This window comes from Protopterus annectens, chromosome 3.part0, assembly GCF_019279795.1.
Source record: "Protopterus annectens isolate FY-2018-M chromosome 3.part0, PAN1.0, whole genome shotgun sequence".
In the NCBI taxonomy this organism is placed as follows: Eukaryota; Metazoa; Chordata; order Ceratodontiformes; family Protopteridae; genus Protopterus; species Protopterus annectens.
In genome coordinates, this window is record NC_056731.1 from 382,573,808 (window position 1) to 382,600,917 (window position 27,110).

A 27,110-nucleotide genomic window follows, 5' to 3' on the forward strand; every position below is an offset into this window, starting at 1 on the left:
ACATAGATTTAATTCTAATATTTCTGTACCTCAAAGTGTTCTCCAATGCAGTGATTTCACAGTGAGTGAAAAAAATTAGCAGGAGTTCATGTGATTTTTTAACATAAGTAGATGTAGTTCCCAATTTTTGTTTATTTTTTGTAATCACTCTTTATTTTTCAAAACAAAAGGACTCTCAGAATTAAGGGAATCAGTCTTCTAATAGGGAGATTAATAAGACTTTTGGATTTATGTGTTTGTAAAACTAGCTTAGTAACCAACAGCATTTGCTCTGTAAAAGAAAAAAATATATTGGTCCAGTGATTGAAAAAAATAAGACAGGACAATAGGGAAAGAATTCCAGATAGGCATATATAAAAACTGTAAATAATATATAGAAAGTACCAGTGATGCACCATTAGGTATAATCACAGGTAATCACCATTAAAGAACACAAAAAACAGAACAAGTTAAGAGGAGCTTTGTTTAGGTTTTGGTGGCATGGCTCATTTCTGTATAACTTGATTCTGGTGCCTGGGATTGCCACTGTTATATCTCAGCCAATAACACACACATGGTTGGTAGATCATTAGCTCATTATTAATAAAAATAAATGTTTTGTTCTATCAGAGACATTACAGTAGTCAAAACAATCTTATCCCGACTCTTTCTTGTCATTCTTTGATTCTATTCTCTGAGCTTTCTGTCAAGTTAGACTCAAAAGTCAGATGTGGTGGAATAGCAGCAAAGAAAATCACTTTAACCTGTACTGTACAAAGCAAGAATTTCACAAAATAATAATAATAACAACAATATTAATAACTACAAAAACGGTGTTTTTTTCTGTTCAGTACAGCACAAGGTGGTGCTGCGGTAGCGTTGTCGCCTCACAATAAGACGCTGTCCATTCGATTCTCAGCCAGAGTGTCTTCTGCGTGGAGACATGCGTAGATGGCCATACCTTTGTTGAAGGTTGTGCATCAGGGCTGGCAACTCGGCACGTAAAAATCAACTGCCAATCATTAGCGGACCAGAGTTCTGCTGTGGCGACCCCTAACCGGGAAAAGCCGAAAGACACAACAACAACAACAACAATATTTAAGATAGATTTGCAAGATCCCTAGATAGTAATTTAGATGGCCTCTTTTCATAATAAAACTATACTTTGAATACATATACATGGATATTCAACATTTTAATTTCTATTAACTTTTAATTTTTCTTTCTTACCATGTCTGTTTTTCCACTGCATTAGGACTTCTTAAACAATGTTACAGAATCATAGTTAATATTTTCTGTAAAGCAGCAAAAGCCACTGAATAAATGATAACATTGCCATAAATTATTCTGTTTACAGGGAAGCTGCTTAGAAGTCATGGCTTTAATAATAGAGCATCTTACTTTGCTCACCAGAAAAGCAGTTAGTCATAAGTATATGCTGCCATTAATTTCCGGTTAACTAATTATAAACAGTTTACCAGGCTTTCTGAAAAATATGCAGGGTTTAACAGCTAGAGGGCTGCTCCTCTCTTCTGATGGAGTAAGTGAGGATACATATAACTCAGAACAACCTAAAGCAGTTGGTCTGTGGGATGCCAGTTTGTAGGCTATAAACATCCACTGTCCAACAAGGCACAGAGGTTGGGGGTGTGTAATAGTGTGACTGAGTAGCACCTACAAATCACTGCATGATTGCATTCCTGGTTAGAGTACCAAAGTCAAACTTTGTGAAACCAAAGGGGTGCTGGTAGTTCTAGTACAATGCATGCATTTCAGTGGTAAGAATGTCACTTCTTCCTCTATAAAATGTTGTGGCTCCAGACCTGAACCCTCACCTTATATGTTAATGGTTGTGCAATGTTTCATTCATTCTGACTTATCACCTTGAGGAAGATCCTTTTACACGTGGATTTGATTTGTTCCTTTTTATGAGAGATTAAAGAAGGAATGAACACAAATAAGAATTTCTTGAAAAACAGTCTGCATTACAAATATATACAGAAAATAAACAATAAAAAAATGTTTGTGAGAAAATCTTCTGCTGTAAAAAAAATCTGCAAAAAATCAATATGTACATCTATCGAAATGTTTGTCTCAAGATAGTTTTCTTCAGGAAAATCTTTACTGATGGTTGCTTCAGCACAAGCTGTATCCCAATCTCACAATATTAACTTTATGTCTGTTTTTCTGTATTCAGAGAAAACATTATAAATTGTATGAGGAAATAAAAGTACACATGCAGCAGTATTGTATTCAAAATAAAGGCCTACAGGAAACATGGTCCTGGATAAAAAGCCGGAGATGGTTGTACAACATAGACACACATGTTCATTTATTAATGTGTTTATTTATTTATTTACTTATTTATTTCATTTCTATTTGTTACTCAGGTAAAAAAAATAATCCTATAAACCATTTTCTGATTCAGCCTAGAATAAAAACAAAACTGAACTTTTGCAGAAAAAAAATATTAGCACACCAGTAACAGTATTCTAGATATAGATGCTAACATAAGTGAACATTAATTTTAATATAACCTGCAAACCTTAATACTGCAGTCATATTCTAAGAGTTTAAGTTTAATTACAATATATTAAGTGGTAGGAGTGTAGTGGAGACGGTGGTGCAGCAGTTAGCATTGCCGCCTCACAGCAAGAGGTTCTCCAGTTTGATCCTCGGCTGGGGTGCCTTCTGTGTGGAGTCTGCATATCCTCCCTGTGGTCGCATGGGTTTCCTCTGGGTTTTCCCTTTTCCTCCCAAAGACATGCTGTAGGTAGATTGGACACTCTAAATTGGCCCTAGGTATGTGTGTGCCTTCTGTGGAAGGTTGGGCATGGGCTGGCAACTTAACAATGTAAAACTCCACTGCCAATCATGAGCGGACAGGTGATCCGCTGTGGCGACCCCTAACCGGGAAAAGCCGAAAGAAGAAAGAGTGGAGTGGAGAACATAGTATGGAATAAGCATTAAGAGTAGAGGAAGAGGGTAGAAGAAAAGTTTTTTGAGTGCATACTATGATTTAGGAAGCTAAGCTCTACAGAGGTAATGTAGAATGGAATTTACTTAAATTAGAAGGGACCACTGTGGTACTGCTGTTATGAAAACTTTTGCAGTTGGACTTCATTCCTAAACTCCTGCCTCTTTACCTGCCTGTGCTATGAAGTTTATTATTAAGGATTTGTATTGGGCATATCAGAGAATGAAATTCAAAGTTAAATAAGGACTCTGTTATACTTAGTCTGTTACCAAAGAAGGAAATGGAGTTTTTAGGTCAATCTTTCTTTCACTGATAGCCATTTTGTTTTGGTTAAGACTGTGCAATAGTGTTCCTTTTGCTGGGAAAGTAATTAATTTTAAGATACTACTAGCAATACTTTGTAAAGAACAGTAGTTATTTTGAAGATGTCATGATGATTGGTGACCCATATATTGAAGCTGTGCCAGAAGTAAACCCTTCTGTATAGCAACTCAGCCTGCTAGGGAGAGGAAGTAGTATTTTGTTACTAATACAAAATAATAGTCTGTTAATTATAGTTTTAGGGGCTTGATCATGGTGTTGAAAGTTAAAAGTTTGGTCCAACTATATTCATATATGTCTAGCGCATGGCAACGTTTCTGTCGGTTCCAGGTTATAGAGGATAAATATTCAGTGTCTGTGGGACTTAAGATACTCTGGAGGATATTTATATTTCTGATATCGTGGACTTAATCTTTTTTAAACTTTAGGATGAGACTGTGTTATACTACCTAGGTACTGCGATAGTTCATTTTCTAGCTAATTTTTTATAATGGAGTGTGAGGGACTGGATCTGTATAATATTTTTTAATCAGTGCACAATATTATTCACATATTAAGAATGTCAGTAGAAAGTTGCTTAACAAATAGGGAGAATAATATTGGAAAAAGAACTGTACATTGTGGCGCACCTTTTATGAAAGTGGTAAGAGGGGATGTTGTGGACCTTATTTGGGCCTACATTCTAGACAGGGTGGGTAATTTATAACAACACTCTTACCAGTCAAGTCTCAAGAAAGCTGGACTTTCTGAGAACTTATGATGTCATTGCTGAACACATGATTCTCCTAATACTTGCAGCAATAGAACTGATAATATATAGTAGCTGGAAAGAACTATATTAAGTGGAAAGAAAAGCATAATTATACACAATAGCCTGACCTCATCTCTTTCTTATAGTTTAATAACGTTAAAGATCTCTAAATATTTGAATCCACTGCTGGTCCCTTGATAGTATCACCTGCAAACACAATAATAACATAGGCCCTTATTTAGTAATCTTGAATTATTATTAATGGCCCTGGTGGCTTCTAAATCTTAAGTATATAAACAGTACTCACCAAAAAAAAAAAAAAAAAAAAAAAAAAAAAAATAGAAACTCTCATAAGACTTCCTGTGGGATTCATTAAACTCTATGTAGGCTTTGCGCAGAGCCTGCATAGAGTTTATGTGTATGACGGTGCATGGAGCACAGCAGTGCGCATTGCATATTAATGAAGCATGGCACACCTAAGCTACATTTCATGGCTCGCAACAGTGTTGCTGGCTGCAAAACTTCATAGGTGAACATGGATAGCAATTCCATGTAAAGGAGAGCATCTACAGTGCACAGATTTGCCCAGAATACCACAATGATAACCAGGGCTTTACACATAGTGAAACCTTGTCAGCAAATGCAGATAGCAATTCCGTGTAAGGAAGACCACCTACAGTGTCCGGATTTGCACGCAATGCCACAATGACCACCAGGGGGTTTACAAACAGTTGTCATTCTGTTAGTGCAACACATCTGCACACAAGCCAACTTAAGGAAAGGGCAAATGACCAGTAATAGGGACGTATTTGCAAAGATGTCACATAGGAATGTTAGAATGTACCACCTAGAACCCATAGAGCGACAAATGTGGGCAAAGCCATAATAATGGGGGGATAAAGGGCCAGAAATTACAGACAGATTTTTAATATTACACTGACGAACTTAGGAAGTTGATAGTATATATAGGTTGAACATTAGCATGAACTTTCTGAAGAGCATGAAGTTTGAACCTCAAATATCAGTCATCAATTTCTAACCACACTCTGCAATGATGTGACAATGATTTGCCAGGAAAAGAAAATGTTATAAGGAAAACATCACAAATATGAGATAAAAACTTGACATTCTTCCCAGATCAGGAGAGGTGAGAGGTGTGCACTCAAATGTATGTAATATCGAGTCACATCAGTTCATAGATCATTCCAGTGATATGGCAGAAAGGTATACATTTGTTAAGGAAAACATCCAGACAGTTGAGAGCTATGAATGTGAAGTATATGGTCCAAACACAGTACAGGACAGTGTACCTATAGTGCAGACTATTGTGATATCCCATTCCTGGCATTCTGTAGTGAAGCTGTGCTAATGATCTCTAACAGGACATAGGATTCCCATGCAAACTGATCATCCAGGGGAAGTGTGTGTATCGAATAGGGACACACAGATGAATTGTAGGAATGAACACAGGGAAAGAGTACATGAGAAACTCCTGCATGTACCGCAGAGGAGAGCATCTCAATGGAAAATGCTTGTAGCAGCAACACCAAGCACATATCTATACAGTAGAGTATGGACTGTACAGTGAAATGTGTTGTCTGTGACTGTCACACAAGGTGACTTAACAATGGTGAGGATGTCTGTATGAGATAAGCATCTTTACAGGAATAATGCAGAGGACATCTATTAGGGATCTGACATACAGTTGGTGGAGGGTGCATGTTGGGAAGCTGTTCAAAATGATATACCTGAATATAAGTGTACTCTCAGCAGAGGTCTCCAGCAAGGTGGCCACAGGTAAAGGATTGCGGCAAACATTACAAGAACCAACAACAATCTTGGAAAATATCAGAATAATACCAGCATTAATCCCATGAATCTGATATAACATATTTGATGTGGAGTGATAACAGATGAGCCTGCACACACACACTTGGCACCTATTATGATACATCCACACTCTATGAGGGTAACCACTCACACTATCCTGGCACTATAATGTCTACAGGAGGTGTTAGGAGGGACACTGCTGTACCTTTATGAGATAGTATGAGCAATATAGACTACTTGCCTTGTGTGCATGGCATATATCTATGGCACAATCCACACTGTCACAAATGATAGACATCCCATTAAAGTTGTCAAAAACCTATGTATGCAGTAGGTGCATAAGCTGAACAGATAGCACACATGCATCTGGTGTAACAACTCTCTAATGTCAAGAACACTGCAATAATGGGCCCAGAAAACATCCGAGGATGCTGTCTGAATAGCATGAAACTTGAGTTATCGTGCCCTCTGGAATTGCTGTTTAACTGTAGCCTCTAAAAAGGCTTTGTGCCTCATGAAAGGAGAACAGCAGCAGTCATCCCTCTGTACAAAAGTGTCTCATCCACACACCCTGGAACTATAGACCTATAAGTCTCACTAGTATTATATGTAAATCCATGGAAAAAAATATCAATGAAATGATCAATAGTGATACAGTAAATCTCCAGACACTGGACCCAACCCAATTTAGATTCATCAAGGGCAGGACATGCCTATTCAACCTGATGGACTTCTTTGAAAAGGTCAACAAAGTGATGGATGAGAGCAAAATGGTTCACACTGCCTACCTTTACCTGTCATTTGACACAATACCCCACTCAGGCATTGCTGACAAACTCAAGGGGTTAGGTACAAACCTGCATATCACCCAGGGGTAGATAACTGCTTCACAGACAGGACCCATGAAGTTAAAATTGGGGAGTTCACTTCTACAAAGAGGTCAGTCTGTATTATACTAATGTCACAGTTAGAGTCAATGATTACACACAACCTATAGTCCTTCAGGCAGCTGTTTGGACACAGCATGTGGATGTCATCTGTGATGTACCATCACTGAACTAATGGACAGGAAAGGGCCTAGCAGACACCCCTGATGTACCTACCTGATCATTGTAACTGAGATATATGTCACATCACACATTTCAACATAGTGAGATTCCATGTATCTCATACACTGGTCTATCCAATTGGTGATATAGCTATTTATGGCCACATATGACAGTGTTGATTGAATACCTCAGTGTGGATTTTTGTCAAATGCCTTGACCTGTTCAAGTTCCACATGATGATATGGTTGTCATCATGCATGCCCTTGAAGACCTCTTTGAGGACATCTATCAGATGTAATGGACCTGATGTAGCAGTAACAACTCACACTGGTCTGTTGCACACACCTGGAATATTACTAGTGTACATGTAGAGAAGGTCCATGATGACATGTTGGTCTACCTCACAGTAGAGGAGAGTCAGGATGTCTCTATACATGCATGCATCAGGTGCTGTCCCCCCAACTCAGATGGATGCATGTTGATGTACACCCTTGTATAGGAACATAGGCCATGTGGAGGGTGCATTAAACTGAGCATTCGGCCATATCAGGAATTTGTATGCGCTGGGTCACACAGTATGTGATCTGTGATGTTGTCACAGCACATTAATTCCATGTGATAAGCCTGGGTGAAGGTAACACAGTGCATACTGCCTATTGTGATCTGGCCTAGTGTTTTGACACAATCAGACATGTAGGCATCATTGAAAAACAAAACCCAAGCTGGGAATTAAACCTTAAGTCAGTTGATCGGTAAACAGTTGGCTCACTCACAGAATGCATCATGTGAAAGTTGGTGAATCAATCTGTACCAGTAGAGTTGTCATCATTGGCAAACCCCAGGGATCTGTGCTTGGCTCTCCACTGTTTCAATTGTATTTCTCAACAGTTCAGGCTAAAGTATATCGCCTTTGCTTTGCCAAGTTTGCTGATTCTTTCATATTGTGGTCAATCATTGAGTTCACTAATGTTGATAACATAGTACAGGAGGCGATAACACACATAACTGAATAGTGACAAAGGCATATAATTTACAAATAAATGCAGAAATGCATGTTTGTAATGTTGTCCATCTGAAAAGTGGAGTTCCATGTTAATCACAGCATTGACAACAGTCATGCAGAAACCCAGTCAAGCAAGCACGGGAAACATATTTAGATAACAGTCTGAATTTTGACCATCAACTGTCCACACTGCTATTGAAAGCCTATGTTGTGCACATCCTAGGTCACACCATCATATTGATGTCTTATATATATCATATTGATGTCTTAGTATTCTATGGCAGCTCATAGACCAATCCTTCCTTTTCTATATTACCCCTTGTGACTAATCTCATTACGTACGATTTTTTTGTTATAGTCCCTATTCTGAAAATGTGCCTACAAACTTCCTAACTCTTCCTAACTTCCTAACACTCTGCTCATCTGGCCCTTCACTATATTCCTGAAGGTAGATCTTGGGTGCATGCTGTCATAAGTTAATAAACTATGGGAAGGAGAAGAGACAGAATTATTACAATTCATTGCATATTTGGAAGGAACCAACACATTCCTCAGGTTTTCAGTCACACACTCTAGAACTGAGATAGATTTCTTGGAAGTGAAGATAAAACAAGATAACAAAGGCTTTAAAACCATGCTATACATAAAGGACTGTCAGAGAAACAGTTTATTAACTTATGACAGTATGCACCCAAGATCTACCTTCAGGAATATAGTGAAGGGTCAGATGAGCAGAGTGTCTAGGATTTGTACTGAGGAGACTGATTTTGAAGAAGAGTTAGGAAGTTTGGAGGCACATTTTCAGAATAGGGGCTATAACAAAAAAGTAGTATGTAATGAGATTAGTCACAAGGGGGAATATAGAAAAGGAAGGATGAGTCCTTTATTGAAAAGAGATTATTCAAATATGAATAAAGAATTGGTTCTGGTTAACAACAGTTTAGAAATTAAAGAGGTATTCACCAGACTGATTTTTACTTACAGTAATAACATCCATGGGGTGTGTGACATAGTAAGAAGGAATTGTAAGAAGGAATTGTCATATTTTAAAGATGGATGACAATTTAGCAGGGATAATAGATGAACAGCCCCACTTCGGTTTTAGAAGAAACAAAAACTTAAAGGATATTTTGGGACAAGAAAGAGGAAATAAAGAAAAAGTGACTATAAGTAGGGAGGGCACAAGACCTTGTGTTTCCTGTAAAGCCTGTGGTTTCATCAACAAAGGAATAGATTCTAAGCATCTGGTTACAGGGAGGTTGTTTCATTTCAAAGGAAAGGCAACTTGTAAGACCACGGACATCATTTACTTAGCATAGTGCCAACTATGTCAAGCCTTTTATGTTGGGAAAACCAACTGTATGCTTAAGGTCAGGATTTTACAACATATATCATCTATTAGAACTAAAAAAACAATATAATGCCTTGTTTAGACATATAGATAATTACGAGGGGCATCATTTTAAGTTTAGGGTGATTTGTAATATATGTAAGAGTTTCAGAGGAGGTGACATAAAGAATTTCACAGAAAGAGAAGAAACTAAATGGATAATTGAGCTCTTAGCACATAGATATCCAGGGCTCAATGAGGTTATTCCCAAGAAACCCACCCTAAAAACAGATGGGTACAATACTGAACTGTGGTTGGCTGTAACATGCTTTAAAATGTGCTGGAAAATGCTTCTATTTATCTGATGAAGGGCAGGAGCCCGAAAGCACTTATCATTGGAGTTGGCTATATACTTTTACTGTTGGCAGTGTATGCTGTTCAGTTTTTATGTCAATTGTCATTTTAATTCGCATTTAACTTGTATTAAAGCAACTGGAAGTGGTGATCTGCAGCGGATTTCTTTTATTTGGACTGTACTTCGGTTTCAACATGCAGTTCTTTAGTGAGTTCTCCACGTTTTGTTTTTCTGGCACAGTTGATTGCAGTGAGAACTGAACTGCTACCTATCTAAGCACACAGACTACAGAACACTGTACTTAATGCAAACACCACAGCTAAAGTCTGATGTATACAACAGTGCTAATGAATTTATAGTAAATGACATTAGCAGGCCTTGTGGGAGACAAGAGGTTAGGAGGCTTCTATGAAATGGATGTGTAGCCTTCAGCAAGTATCAAAATACTGACAATCTATGTAATTGGAGAAGTAACTGTAGGATACACATGTATGCTCTGCTATCTAGACACACACTTGACTGCTATGAGAACAGAATCCCTACTTATCTAGGTACACAGACTACAGATCACAGTACTTAATGCAAGTGTCACAGCTCAAGTCTGATTTATACATTAGGGCAGGTGAACTTGTAGTAGATGGCATCAGCAGGCCATGTGGGAGGCAAGAATGGGAGGCCTGTATGAAGTGGACATGTAGACACGACCAAGTATCAAAATACTGGCAATCCATGTAATTGGAGAAGCAACTGTATGATACACATATCCAGACTGCTATCTAGACACCCCCCACACACACAGTAGACTACAGTAAGAACAGAACCCCTACCTAAGTACACTGACTAAAGAGTACAGTATGTTATGCAAGCACCATGGCACAAGTCTCTTTTATATAAGAGTGCAGGTGAACTTATAGTAGATAACATCAACAGGTCATGTGGTGGACAACAGGTTGTGAGGCCTGCATAGGCATATAGCTTCATAGTTCGCGTGAGGCTACTAGCCTAATAGTACTATGGTCTTCAGAAGCCTAGCTGCATAAAAACAGAAGAACCATTATTGAGAATAGTTGGATGGTTGTTTTTAGCAGAGTATGTTTGTGAGCAACACCAACTGGCCCTGTCCATGATGGACATAAGTGCTAGCCCAGAAGTGACTTTACAATCAACCAACCAGTAGTCACGTTTGTGCTTGAACAGGTTCATTGAGGAGCACTGCTTCACATGCACTGGGAGCGTATTACAGAGGAGTATGAATCGTTGTGGGATATATCTGTCTCCCCAGCATATTTTGTTTATGTCACAGGCTAAGCTGAGAACCTTAGGGCAAATTATAGTTGTCCCATTTGAATTGCAGATGCCCATCATTTACAGAAGGGCAGGGTCTGAGACTGCTCTGAAGGGCAGCCATAGGTCACCTCTCAGTAGCCTGCATAATACCAATTACAGTGACAGGTATGTAAGTCTTTCCATGTATGTCATGTTTGGAGACCTGGGAGTCTCCCAGGCATAACCCTGTGTTCTCTCCTTTTGCTGCAGGTGTCTGGTAAGGTACATAGAGATGGGAGTGTTGTACTTCATTATTGGTGTGATAAGGGTAGAGTACAGCAGAGGTATGACTACCCTGTCTTGGATGTGATGTCCATATGTATGATGTGTGCAATGCAGATTGTGTGTGTCACCACTATGGGTACATAGTGAAGAAAGTGTAGATTGCTATCAACATCTGTTTCCAAGTGGGGGTGCTAAGTATATCATAATTAGCAGGGGTACTTCATTGACAAGGGTGACAAAGAGTCATTGTATGCTTAACGTTCGGTACATGAGTTTGTCACCAATCATCAGTCTGAGCAGGGGTACTTCATTGACAAAGGTGACAAAGAGTCATTGTATGCTTAAAGTTCAGTCCATGAGTTTCTCACCAACCATCAGTCTGTGTCAGCCCCTTCTGTAATATGTTACCATCATTCAGGGACTCTATATGAGTGTGTCCAATGTGGGAAACCACAGGCCATCTACTGTTGCCTGTGCTTCACGTAAGTATTTCCTAAACAGTTGAGGGCCCATCAGAGATCCTTGTGGTATACCACTGGTGAGTTCCTAGGTTCATAGATTAGTACTAGGCTAAATGCTGTTGTGGGCCATTTTATGCCTAGCCAATTACCCCATGTGAGAATCAAACCTTGCACCTGGTGTCTGCTAGGTAAATACCTTAACCATTATGCTAACCTCCCACCAGGCCAGTGGTGGAGGGCAGTCCCCAACTTTGATAGTGTGTGTTCTGTAGTTGAGCCAGTTAGCTACCCATCTAGTACTGCATGGCCTAATTCTCAGATGGGAGATCTTCACTATGAGACATGAATGGGGGATATTCTCAAATGCCTTGGCTAACTCAATATAGTAGTATGTCCTGTTATCCCTTATCCAGGTCTTTGGGGTCAGTATCCAAGAAGTTCACAAAGGTCAATAAGCAAGAACTATCCTTGCCAAACCCAAAATGGGTAGGGTCAAGTTTGCTGAAGGTCACCTCTGTCCATGTAGATATGGTTCATGCTGATTGCTGCAGTAGCCATGCAGATAAGGCTTTTTAGGAGTATGGGTCAGTAGTTGTAGTTCTGCATGTTACCAGACTGAAGTGCATTGCATAACACACATTTGATATTACATTTTGCAGTGTGGTTGATATATGTGTGCAAAAAGTACTGAAACCCCAGGGTTTTAGTGATTGTGTGGTGCCAACACATGGATGTGTTTTAAATATATGACATACAGTCAGATAGGGCCCTCAGTTTGTAATGTTTCTACATGTAATTTCATGTCATACAAAAGAAGTAGACAGTAAACAGCAAAAGCATAGGATAATACATACATTCTACAGTGGGAGGAGCAGCAGGTTTGCACTATGGTTAGTGAAGTGTATATGTATGTTAGATACACCTGTTTGTGTGCTGCTAAGCAGTCCACAAATGTGGGATGCATTACTAAACTCTGACAGTTAGCACTGAGTCTGTGGAATACACTTGCTACTTAACTGACTCTGTCTAAAGTCTGACAGTTACTATTGTATTGAGTCTGTGGAATACAACTGCTACTTAACCAACTCTGTGGCAGCAGGTTTTAATGCAGTGACTTGTTCTTTTTTGAGGTCAGATGGAACTGGGTTTCAATACACCTCTATCTAATCCTTTTAACTACTTTTGCTTTACCATTGGTGCACATTGGTGTGTGATGCACACCATCGTGCAGTAATGCATTCAAGAAAAGAAATGGGGAAGATAGGACAGTGGTGAAAAGAGGATGCTAAAGTCTGACAGTTACTACTGAGTCACTGGAATACACCTGCTAGTTAACTGACTCTGTGGCAGCATGTGTTAATGCAGTTAATGCAGTAATACATTCCTCTTTGGGGCCATATGGTACTGGGTTTGAATACAACTGAATTGAACACTTTTAAGTACTTTTGTATTACCATTGCTGCATATTGGTACACAATGCATCATCACACAATGCATTAATGAAAATAAATGTGGAAGATAGGACAGTGGTGAAATAGGGAGCAAGTGGGGAAGAACAAATGGACAGCAGTACAAAAATGTGCAGGAGGGAGGTAGGAAAGAACCATAGCTATCCAGTTCTTCAACAGTAAAAACTGATAATATATGCAGAATATCAGCTGGATTTGGGCAGTCACCTCCAGAGAGAGGGTGATCACACCCCAATCATTTTGTATAGCCAATTGGACTGAATGAAGTTTGTCAAGAAGATGTGTGAAATGGAGAGCTATGTATGGGACGATTTTTTTTTTGTAAGACAGATAGCCATTTTTTTTTGAGAGAGAGAGGAATGCTGGGGAAGGAATGTAGGTATAAAAACAAAAACCAAACAAACTGATAATCAAAAACAAAACTGAAGCAAGCAAGGTACCACTCGGCAAATGAAAAACATAAAAGCTCCAAGTTTAATAGTAAAGCGCTTTTCGTTTGACAAAATGCTCAAACTTCTTCAGACAAGACATATTCTCCATTCAAGTAGTTTAAATACTAAAAATTTGCAAATTAACTATGTAAATAGGCAATTAAAATCAAATGAACATAAAAACGCATTTAAAGGCAACATACTTTTCAACAACAGCACTACCTTCAACAACAGCATGTACTTTCAAAAAACAAATAAGTAAAACTTCCTAAATACAATAATAAGAAGTAATAAACTGAAAGTTCCAAAATTATAGCCATGAATTGAGCTATCGCAATAAACTTTTAAGCTTTAAGATGCTAATAACAGAACAACATTCATTTAAACCAGGAGCATTGTAAGCATTTAATCTCACCTGCCACAACAATTCAAGTTCTTCTAACTTTAGGGGGGTAGGACCACCCCTAAAGTCCTCACTAATCTGGTCTATAACCAAGAACTTAAACTTGTAGTCTGGGTGAGAAATAATGTGCTTAGCTAGAGCATTTTCACATTTGTTCTTTTGAATTGCATAAATATGTTCGTATAAATGATCACGGAGACGTCTCTCCGTCTTTCCTATATAAAATGATGGACAAGCCTGGCATTGAGCCAAATAAGCAACCATTCTAGAATTACAGTTAACTCGACATTTTAAAGTATACTGGTAATTATTAACTGTAAATCTATTTGATTCAGTGACATATTGGCAGTGGTTGCCGGATTGGCACTTGTACATGCCAACTATTCGAGGATAAGTACGCTGACGTTGTTCAAGTAACACTTTAAGATTTTTTGCTTTTTTATATATTACCGTAGGTTTATCACCCAACTTATTAAAAATACTAGTGTCACCCTTAAAAACAGTCCAATTTTTGCAAATGATGTTAAAGCAAGCATTACTATTTTTTTTTTTACTGCGGCTGGTGGAGTGGGGGCAGGTGGATCCTGTGGAGTAGGCCTACCCTGCTGTGCTGTGGAGAATTTTGCGATGTAGTACACATAGATGACATGGACATATTTTCATGACACATAATAAAATAAAACAACAACAATAAAAAGATAAGGGTTGGGGTGAAAGAAAAAAAGAGATAAGATTAGTACCTTCATATGTAACATACAATGCATTAATACAATTATTTGACTCTATTATCTTAACCTTTACTCTTAAGACTATCACCCCCGAAAGATAACTTATTACTTTTAAGACTACCAGCTCCTAACAGATGGATACTAGGATACTATACTCAGCAAATGCTCCTTTGCATGTGCATATATTGAACATATGGAAGTTTCAATTATCCAGATTACAGTTTACAGCAGGGCATGTGTACTGCTGGTATAGAGCTTTTACTTTAAACCTTTATGTTACAAATAATTGAATAATCAGCAGTTATTGTATAGTTGGGAAGTGTAGTATTTGAACTCATCACCTCTGACTAAACTCTTAATATTTTACTGTTGGCTTGTGCTACAGACTAATGCATGCATGCTTGCTCTTACAGTTGACATATGCATGCTCAGTTTGACACAACTGTATAAAATACCAAAAGTGCTATCTTTAACCCTCTCCTCCTACCACCCAACACTACAACCTGTGAGAGATCCATTTACCTAGTCAAACTGGAGGCAAAGCTCTCTCAACCCAAGACTGAACTTATCAGTCAGGAGGAGAAGGTAAACACTTGCTCCACATCACATTCATCACATAGTCTCACTATACCTACACCACCAAAACCCACACATAGATAGATAAAACATTCTCAGAGGCTCTCTGTAAGAATCTGTCCAAGCAGCAGAGACCTCCAAAGCAGAAATGCAAGCAACTGCCATCCCTCATCACAACCCAAAAGACACATAACACACAGACTCAGTGTGCCACTCAACCTCAGGCCATAAGACAAAACAACGTACCTAACACATTAGTCATAGGTGACTCTATAGTCAGGCACACTGATGTTCCACTCACCAGAATAGACAAGGAGAAGGTTACTATTAGCTGCCTGTTGGGTGCCAGGATCCACCACATAACTCACGCACTCAGATCATTCCACAACAAGTACAAATATGACTCAGTCATTGTCCATGTTCATGTGAATGACCTGAGATGTACCTCCCTGGACTACATGAAAAGAAAAATGGAGGAGCTCTCCAATCTTGTAATTCAGGCAGGTATGACCCTAGCCCTGAGTAGCATCCTACCTTCACCCAGAATGATACTGCAGTACAAGGACAAAATGATTGACTTCAACAATTGGCTAAGCTTCTGGTGTCATTCTAAGAGTATCCAGTATCTGTCTGCCTGGGATGACATGGTCAACAGTCCACGATGCTTTGCCAGAGATGGCCTGCACCTGTCACCCCTGAGATTCCGGATACTGGCTAAAGCTGTTGCTGCCCCTATAGTGCCTTTTTTAAGCAAGGTTCAAATGACAAACCCACCACCGTAATAGATACAGGCAAGCAAAAACTGAGAGTAATGCTATACAATGCTAGAAGTCTAAACCTCAAAATGCACTCACTCAAGGCACTCCTTAAAATGGAGAACATCGATGTCTGTGCAGTGACTGAAATCTGGTTCAATGCTCCAAAGAGCACCCCTGCATTACCAGGATATAACTCATACCATACCTTTCAGCCATCTAACCAGGACTGGACCACCAAGGGTGGAGGTGTGTCCATATTCGTTAAGGATAACCACACCTCCAGGCTAGTTGCCTAACATAATACATCTGAAATTATTCAAGTGCAACTAACTCTGGGCAAAACTGCAATCCATATTGTAGCTTGCTACAGATCCCCACCATGCCTCAGGATTCCCACTCCTCTTTTCTTGATATGCTAGAAAATATTAGGGTTCAACCAAACACCCTAATAATGGGTGATTTCAACTACCCAACCATTAACTGGGAAAACTACTCATGTACCAACTTCTTCGCGCAACACTTTCTAGAATTTATAAACTTTAATGCCCTGGATCAACTTATCCACACCCCCACCAGGGGCAATAATATCCTAGATCTAGTCATTACCAGCATGAGTAACCTGTGTTCCACACCTGAAGTCAACTCCTCGTTGGTCAGATCCAACCATAAGCTAATGACCATAGATATCCACATCCCACCCCGACCCCCCATTAAGGAAAGTACTGTAAAAATTTTTTCCAAAGCCAACTTCATGCTTGTTAAGACAGAAGTGGCTAACTTCTCAACACCCATGCAAATGGACAATACAGTTACGACTGCTGCATCTTATACAAATGCACTCTATAAGGACTTACACAAGTGCATGGATCATGCTATCCCTAACAGAACCAAGATGCTATCCTCCAGAAAAAGGAAGCCAATCTGGTGGTCCCCTGCTATAAACAAACTCTACATCAGAAGGAAGAAACTGTTGCAAAAGAGAGTAAAATCCCATGAGTGGAGGAGCTGCCTGGTCAGCCTCAGTAAGAAGCTGAGATCCCTCATAAAATCCTCCAAAGCCAGCTATGAAAACAAGATTGCCACTGACTCTAAGGACAACCACATAGCATTCTATAACTATGTGAAGAATCTTAATGGTAACACCCAGATCTGCTCTGAGATGCAGCACAATGGCACGGAAATTACGGAACCAACTGATATTGCCAATTCTGGCTGATAGGTTCAGTGCTAACTTTACCCACCCCCCCAAAGGGCGCATATCCTTGCTGGAAGAATGCAGTGCCCCTGCAATCACAATAGAGAAGGTAAAAACTGCACTCTCCAAAGTCAAGAACATAGCATCCATGGGACTGGACATCATCCCACGCTGCATTCTACACAAACTTCAGAATGAACTGGCCCCCCCACCTAAGCACCATGTTCAATCATAGCCTCATGACAGGCTTTGTACCCACTGAATGGTGCACAGCAACAGTTATACCACTCCACAAAGGGAGAGCCACCACGGCCCCCTGGAACTATCGCTGTATTAGCCTGATGAGCCTGGTCTGCAAGGCCATGGAATGTATCACCATGGAACTCATAAACAAGGACATTGGTAACCTCCAAACTCTGGACCCCACCCAGTTCGGGTTTGTGAAGGGCAGATCATGTCTCCTGAACCTGATTGACTTCTTTGACACAGTCACTAAAGCCATAGACGAGGCTAAGCCAGTTCACACTGCCTGTCTTGACCTCGCCAAGGCTTTCAACACCATCCCCCATTCTGGAATCATAGATAAACTCACTAAACTGGGTATAAATCCATACATCACAAGATGGGTTGCCAGCTGGCTCACTGACAGAACCCATACTGTAAAAGTTGCAGACTCCAAATCTGACTTCAAACCTGTGACAAGTGGAGAACCACAGGGTTCAGTCTTGGGTTGTCTCCTTTTTGGGATCTACGTCTGTGAAGTATGGCCTAACATAGAGGGCCTCCAACTGATGAAATTCACTGATGACTGCAAATTAGGTGCCATAGTCAAGTCCCCAAATGACATGGCGATCCTACAGAAGGTCCTCACTGAGACTGATGCCTGGTGTCAGAGCCATGGCCCCAAGCTCAACGCCAAAACCTGCATTGTCATCCCCTTTGGTAAAAACTCTGTACCCATGAACTGCCTAATAGGTGGCAGTCCAATTAATGCAGAAGGTGTGATAAGAGACATTGGGACTCAGGTGGATAGTAGTCACTCTTTTGATAATCACATCACCACAGTAGTCAGGAAATCCTTGTACATGGCACACCTCATCATGAAAGGGTTCTCATCTAGGAAAAAAGAGGTCATTGTTCCCCTCTACTCAGCTCTCATTAGACCCATTATTGAGTACAATGTCCCTTTTGGAATGTACCTCACAAAACATCTGCAACAGCTGGAAAGGCCACAAAAATACCTCACAAAGAGGATTACAGGACTCAAACAGATGCCCTACGCTGACCATCTCTAAAAACTCCAGGTTTACTCTGTAGCATATTGCCTACTCCAAGGTGATATCTGCATAATATACAAAGCTATGTCAAACTCAGAGCTGTTGGACATGCTACACCTAAAGAAATCCCAATCCCTCTAAGCTACACACTCTAGAGACCTAAATGTTGTCACCACAATAAACAGAACATGCTGGAGGGATATATTCCTGTCCCAGAGACTTCCCATACTCTAGAGCAAGCTACCTATCTATGTCAAGCAGAGTTCCTCACTAGCACTCTTCAGGAAAAATCTTGATGAGTGGATGGGAAATAGGAAATTCACCCCAGGGATCACTTCTGTGGCCCTGCTCAAAAGGGGAACTGGAAAATAACCTTCTTGGGTGTCAAAAGCCAGGGAACCTTATTGGCTAGGCTTACATACGCCCTTGGGCCAATAGCCTAGTACCTACTTATGAACCTATGAAGTCTTCTGCTGCATACATACCACATGCCTCCATCATCCTTGCCAATCTAGTGTCATGGGTCCTAACATTGCACTCCCTCTCTTTGCAGCTGTGGAAAAATCAGAACAGAATACCATTATGAATACCATTCTTACCTATATTCAGTTTTTAAGCCTTACAAGTGCTCTCTGTAGTTGATGTTTACACATCCCTGCGATGCCTACAAGCCTAAATTCCAAGCATCGAGGGTTCCCCTCTTCCTCTGACATAGGTAATTGAAGTGATACCTACATTGGTCACCAGTGTGAGGGATACCAGCGGCACTGGTAATAGTCCAAGCCAAACTATCCCAAGCCTCTGACTTATACTGGGAGCCAAACTTGTTCCCCTGCAGCAACTTGGCACTGTGGTTTTTGAATAGGAATCCAACAAACATTTTGGAATCCTGGACACCCCATCTCTGAGTCCTAAATCTCACACCGTCTTCATGAACTCCTGCCATGTCTTTCATGGATAAAGAGCAAAGGTGACTGATGTTTTCCCACCTATTCCAGTTATCATGTTTACTATGAGTATGCACACTGGTTGATATTGTTGTGTACCACCCACCATTGTGTAAACATGAGGCACAATGATAAGTAGTGAGCAACAGTGGCAAGCAATGCAATTTCAATGTTATTTGATGTACAGACAGTTGTGTAAGTGTATTATTCAAATGTGAATGCCATGCCAGTCCAGAGAGCAGAAATATACTTACAGGAACATAATACACAGTATACCTACAGTCATACATTTGATAATAAAGGTGATAATACATAGATAAATACATGAAGAAATAACTGACACAATATTAGTGTCTCAATGTTCATACGTATAATAAAGATCAGCTGCACTATGTCAAGTGTTATAAGTGAGAGTGACTATAATGGGTAGTGGAACAACAGTAAAAGTATATAGAATATACTATATTTGAACACAGGACCATGTGTATGGCAGTCCTACACTTATATCTGTTGCCTCAACAAGGTTAGGAAAATAGTTTTGTATGCTGCAGTTCATTGCTATAAACTGACTGCAATGTCATGGCAATAAAACAAAGGTTGCACACCCTGTACTAGAACTCAGGCCTAACTGTACTCCAACCTTACACTTACACCTGCTGCCACAGGATTAGTTACATGATATTGCCTTTATTATTATTCATTCTTAAGGTCTTGCTGTTAACCTCCACACAACTTCGCTTAGCAGGTTTGCGCTGTGCCCAGTAGTATTAATTGAATGCATCCGGTTTCTATTTTTGGCTATCTGGGCCATGTCTGCTTCTGAGTTCCAGTTTATGCACTGCTGCACTTTGTGCACACCAGACAAACACAGCCAAACCTGACATTCATTTTCCTCCATTTCCTGTGTTAGCTCTGAGCGGTGCAACATGCAAAGACTAGAAAAGGAAACAAAATTTCAAAAAAGTGAGAGAAAAGGATACAAACCCAGTACCATCTGGCACCCAAAAGGAAAGTTTCAGTGCATTAACATGTGCTGTCACAGAGTCAGTTAAGTAGCAGGTGTATTTCATAAACTCAATAGTAACTGTCAGACTTTAGCAATGCAGCTAAACAGTGCACAAACAGGTGTATCTTACATGTGTATACACTTTGCTAATTGCTGAACAATGGAAAACTACATATTGTTATTACTGCTGTTTATTGTCCATTTCTTGTGTATGACATGACATTACACATGGAAAAATTAAAAAAATGAAGGCCATATCTCACAGTATGTCACATGTTTACAATACAACCATGTGTTGTCCCCCCCCAAGCACTGTAACAGTGGTGTCTCAGTATTTTTTCCACACATATGTCACCTATACTACAGAAAGTAACATCAAATGTATTATATGCAATACACATCAATCTGGTAACATGCAGAACTACAACTATTGGCCCATAAGCCTAACAAGCCTTATCTGCAAGGCTATGGAAGTGCTCATCATGGACCTTATCCATAGGGACATAGTTGAACTTCAATACACTTGAGTTGACCCATGTTGTGTTTGTCAGTGATAGATCTTGCTTGTTGAACCTTGTGGACTTCTTTGATGATGTCAAAGACCTGGATGACAGATAACAGTGGGCTTCAGGCCAGTTATTTTACGTTAAGAGGGTTCGTGGTCTGCACTCTTGTGGGAGGAGAGGCTGGACTCTGCCCTTCTGAGCTGGGAATTTCTGGTTAAAGGCTTATAGTGCCTGCATATTTGAACTGCTTCTTACTGAAATTGGTACACCTTGTTTGCTGTAGCATAGACTAGATCCAGGCTTGCTGAATCTAGCTTTGTTTGTATAACTTGAGCACTAATCCAGGCATTCTTTAAAGTATTCAATTGTATTTATTACTGCTTGGTAGTAACTTGATTAAAGTGTAGCTATCATTCTAAGTCTTTTGGATTAAGCACTTGGGCTTCAGACCAGTTGTTTTACATTAGGAAGGTTTGTGGTCTGCACTGTGGTGGCAGGACAGGTAGCTTACATCCTTCTAAGTTGGGAACTGCTGATTGAGGGCTCAGTGTCTGTTATTCTAAAAGTGTATTAGTTCTGGTTTAAGCACTTGGGCTTCAGGCCAGTTATTTTACATTAAGAAGGTTTGTGGTCTGCACTTTTGTGGGATGAGAGGCTAGACTCTGCCCTTCTGAGCTGGGAATTTCTGGTTAAAGGCTTATAGTGCCTGCATATTTGAACTGCATCTTACTGAAATTGGTACACCTTGTTTGCTGTAGCATAGACTAGATCCAGGCTTGCTGAATCTAGCTTTGTTTGTATAACTTGAGCACTAATCCAGGCATTCTTTAAAGTATTCAATTGTATTTATTACTGCTTGGTAGTAACTTGATTAAAGTGTAGCTATCATTCTAAGTCTTTTGGATTAAGCACTTGGGCTTCAGAACAGTTGTTTTACATTAGGAAGGTTTGTGGCCTGCACTGTGGTGGCAGGACAGGTAGCTTACATCCTTCTAAGTTGGGAACTGCTGAATGAGGGCTCAGTGTCTGTTATTCTAAAAGTGTATTAGTTCTGGTTTAAGCACTTGGGCTTCAGGCCAGTTATTTTACATTAAGAAGGTTTGTGGTCTGCACTCTTGTGGGAGGAGAGGCTGGACTCTGCCCTTCTGAGCTGGGAATTTCTGGTTAAAGGCTTATAGTGCCTGCATATTTGAACTGTTTCTTACTGAAATTGGTACACCTTGTTTGCTGTAGCATAGACTTGATCCAGGCCTGCTGAATCTAGCTTTGTTTGTATGCTTGTTGTTTGTTTGCTTGTTATTTCCCTGAAATGCTAATTTCACCTAAAATGCAGCTTTTCAGCGCTTCTGTGGATCCGTAGTGATATCTGTTTTGCTTACTGTACTTATTTCCTTGTTTCACTTGAAAGAAAGTTACTCTTTGTCATTTTTGCATGTAAGTTACATGTATCACATTGCATTTAAGTTACCTGGCACTTGCTCACTAAGTCAGCACTAAAAAATTAAAAGCACTACACCCTCACAAACTCCCCTTGAGTACCTTGTTCCCCATTGGCCCTTTTTTCAATTATAAAGGAATTCCCAATACTATTCTAGCATGTCCAAAGTTCAGTTGTCAATCTCCTCTCTGGTCCAGCTGGTGAATCTGGGAATCTTGAGGCAATGTTACAACTGCCTCATGTACACAGACAACCCTCTCCTCCTCCCAACAAATTCCAACACATGTGAGAGATGCAACCATATAGCCAAACTGGAGGCTAAGCTCTCTCAACTCAGTATTGGTCTAACCAGTCAGGAGGAGAAGGAAACCACACTCACTACAATTCCAGTCTCACATAGACCCACCACGACAGCAAACCAAACACATAAACACACAAAAACATACTCGGAGGCTCTAAATAAAAATCTGCCTAAGCAGCAGAGACCTCCAAAGCAGACACCCAAGCAACCGCTACCCCAAAACAAAACAGGTGCAACACATAGCTCACAAAGCCAGTGTGCCAAACAGTCACAGCCCTTAAGGATAAACAACACACCTGATACACTTGTAATAGGTGACTCTATCATCAGGCACACTGACGTCCCGCTCACCAGGCTGAACAAGGAGAAGGTCATGGTGAGCTGCCTGTCGGGCGCTAGGATCCGCCACATAACACAAGCACTCAGGTCACTCCAAGGCAAGTACAAATATGACTCAGTCATTGTCCATGCTGGTGTGAATGACCTGAGACATACCTCCCTGGACTACATGAAAAGAGACATAGAGGAGCTCTCTGAGCATGTAGCCCAGGCCGGTATGACCCTGACCATGAGTAGCATCTTACCCTCACCAAGAATGATGCCACAATATGAAGACAAGATGATCAATTTCAACAATTGGCTTAAGTATTGGTGTCATTCAAAGGGGATCCAATGCCTGTCAGCCTGGGATGACATGCTCAACAAGCCACGATGCTTCGCTAAGGATGGCTTGCACCTGTCACCCCTGGGCTTTCAGATATTGGCAAAGGCTCTTGCTACCCCATAGTGCCTTTTTTAGGCAAGGCTGAAAAGACAAACCCATCTCCATAGGTATCACAAGGGATAAGAAACTAATAGTAATGCTACTCAATGCCAGAAGTCTAAACCTCAAGATGCACACACTCAAAACTCTTCTTAGCATGGAGAACATCGATATCTGTGCAGTAACAGAAACCTGGTTCAAGGCTCCAGAGAGCACCCCAGCACTACCAGGTTATACCTCATACCATGCTTTTTGGCCCCAAACTTGGACCGAACCACAAAAGGAGGGGGAGTATTAATAATCGTCAAAGATACCCACACCTCCAGGTTGGTGGCACAGCACGAAGCATCAGAGACTATCCATGTGCAGCTAACAGCGGGTAAAACTGCCTTCCAGTTTATAGCCTGCTACAGACCACCCTCACAAACCCTGGAACCCCACTCGGCCTTCCTCTGAACACTGGAAAATATGAAGGTCTCTCCAAACACCATTATATTGGGCGACTTCAACTACCCAAACATAGACTGGGAGCATTACTCTAGCTCCAACACCCTAGCCCAAAGGTTCCTAGAATTTATAAACTCAAATGCTATGGAACAACTTGTTACCACTCCCACAAGAGGGGAAAACATACTGGACCTGATCATCACCAACATGGGGACTCTATGCTCCAGACCAGAAGTGTATCCCTCACTGGTAAGATCAGACCATAAACTAATCTCACTGGATATTCACATACCGGCCCCACTCCCTGCCCAGAAAACCACAGTGAAAAACTTCTCTAAAACAAATTTCACACTCCTCAAAACCAAGGTGGAATCCTTCAAAGCCTCCGGGCCTGTGGAAAATACGGCCCAGACCACAGAATCCTTTATAAACGCATTCTATGAACACCTTCAGGAATGCATGGATCATGCAATCCCATATAAAACCAAGATCCAATCCTCCAAAGGCAGATGTCCTGTCTGGTGGACCCCAGCCATAAACAAACTATACAATAGAAGGAGGAAGCTACTACATAATAGAGCAAAATCCCAAAAAGGGAAGGCATCTCTGATCAGTATTAGCAAAAAACTACGGGCACTCATAAAATTGTCTAAGGCCAGCTTCGAGAGAAAAATTGCACAGGACACTAAGGATAATCACAAGGCTTTCTTTAGTTATTTTAGGAACCTGGGTGGGAATTTCCAGATATGCTCAGAATTAGTCCAAAATGACAAAAAATACACCAAACTCACAGACATTGCCAACATCCTAGCTGACAGGTTCAGTGCAAACTCCCCCCCCACCAAAAGGGCAAATATCTATCCCAGCAGAGTGCTGCCCCCCTGACATCTCAGATGCTCAGGTAAGAGCCGCCTCTCCAAAGCAAAAACACAGCATCAATGGGACCAGACGGTGTCCCGGCTGCCCTACATGAACTCCAAGAAGAGCTAAACCCAAACATAAAACTACTGTTCAATCTCAGCCTTACTACAGGATATGTACCCAAAGAGTGGCGTACAGCAACAGTGGTCCCTCTCCACAAAGGTGGTGCCTCAACAGATCCTGGAAACTATCGCCCCATAAGTCTGACTAGCTTGGTCTGCAAAGCTATGGAATGGATCATCATGGACCTCATAAATAAAGATACTGGGAACCTACAGACACTGGATCCTACCCAGTTTGGCTTTGTTAAGGGCAGATCCTGCCTCTTAAACCTGGTTGATTTCTTTGAAACAGTCACCAAGGCCATTGACGAGGGGAAGGTGGTCTACACAGCCTACCTGGACCTCACAAAAGCCTTTGATACAATACCCCACTCGGGCATTATAGATAAGCTCACCAGCTTAAATATAAACCCCTATGTCACTAGATGGGTTGCAAACTGGCTCAAGGACAGAACCCACATGGTTAGAATTGCTGGAGCCATGTCAGACTCCAAACCAGTTACAAGTGGCGTCCCACAAGGCTCAGTCCTGGGACCTCTCTTGTTCGGTATATATTTCTTGGAGGTACAGGCCAACACTGAAGGACTGTGGCTGACTAAGTTCACAGATGACTGCAAACTGGGCGCCATAATCGACTCTCCAGCCGACACAAGCATCCTCCAAAAGGGCCTCATAGAAACAGACAACTGGTGCCAGAGCCATGGCCTCAAGCTAAACGCCAAAAGTGTATAGTCATCCCTTTGGCAAAACAAAGTGCCCACAAATTACCACATAGGTGGTAATCCATTAAGTACAGAAGAAGTAATTAGGGACCTGGGGACCCAAGTTGATAGCAATCTCTCATTTGACAACCACGTGGCCAAAGTGGTTAGAAGAACATTTTATATAGCCCACCTAATCATGAAAGGATTCACATCTAGATCAGGGAGGTCATTGTGCCTCTTTACTCATCCCTCATCAGGCCCATAATTGAGTACAATGCCCTTTGGGATGTACCTTACCAGACACCTGCAGCAACTGGAAAGACCCCAAAAGTACCTCACCAAGAGGATCAAAGGGCTCAAACAGATGCCATATGCTGCCCGATTAAAGAAACTCCAGCTCTACTCAGTGGCATACCGCCTGCTCAGAGGCGATCTGTGCCTGACGTATAAAGCCATGTCCAACCCAGAATTAATGGACATGCTGCACCTCAGAAAATCCAAATCCCATCGAGCTACGTGCTCGAGAGACTTGAACCTCAGCACTGAAATAAATAGGACATGCTGGAGGGACAGATTCATAACCCAGAGGCTCCCTTCACTCTGGAATAAAATCCCAGTCCAGGTTAGGCAGAGTCCCTCATTGACTCTCTTCAAGAGGAATCTTGATGAGTGGATGGGAGATCGTAGGTTTACCCCGGGTATCACTTCTGTGTCACTATTAGACAGAGGCACAGTATACTAACCTCGAAAAAGGGCATAGCAAAATTAATTTAAAATGGGTGGCGAAAGCCAAACACACTCTGGCTAGGCTTATAAATGGAACTAAACACCACGCCTCGCCAGTACGGCATGCTCAGCCAAACCAAAACGTAAAAAACACTAGAGGCCAGCATAGACAGTCCAATATTTTATTCTGAGGTTTACACAGATAAGTCACGAAACAGGACATACAAATGTCCAATGATTCTTCAAAAAATCCAAACCGGTTTCGGCAAAATGCCTTCTTCAGTGAAAAGTAAAGAATCAAATAAGAACCAAATCATGAATATTTTAAGCATACACCAGCCAATGACAGATAGTGGTATAATCCAACCCCTTCACATATGAAAATACTGGTTGAATTATATATATTATTATTTTATACCACTGAAAAGTTAAGAATGGCTAATAAGCAAATGTATATATATTATTTAATTAACACAATGTGTAAGGATAAATGGGCTTGTTAGAAAATAGTAAAGCTATGTAAAAACATAATTTACTATATGGTACAGAATAGTTCAGGTAACATATGAATAATACAGACACACTTGCATGACAAAGATACATATCAATACACATCCAAAGAGTTAATGCAAAATGGTAATGTCAATAACCGTGAACATAAACTTGGCTGTAGGATGTTTAATAGTGTGCTGATATAGGGCATTGGTTGTTTTTTTATTTCGGATGTCACTCCTGTGTTCACCCATTCTGATTCTGAGGGAACGTGCAGTTTTTCCCACATAGAAGGCGGAGCACTGACATGTGGCTAAATATATAACCCAACTGCTTGAGCAGTTACCAAATAT

General features: G+C 40.6%; 1 protein-coding gene across 1 annotated transcript in view; it reads left to right on the forward strand.

The window, feature by feature from the left end:
- The window catches only part of AMPH (amphiphysin), a 1,643,383-nt gene that overhangs the window by 901,228 nt on the left and 715,045 nt on the right, over positions 1–27,110 (forward strand). The window lies entirely within an intron of this gene.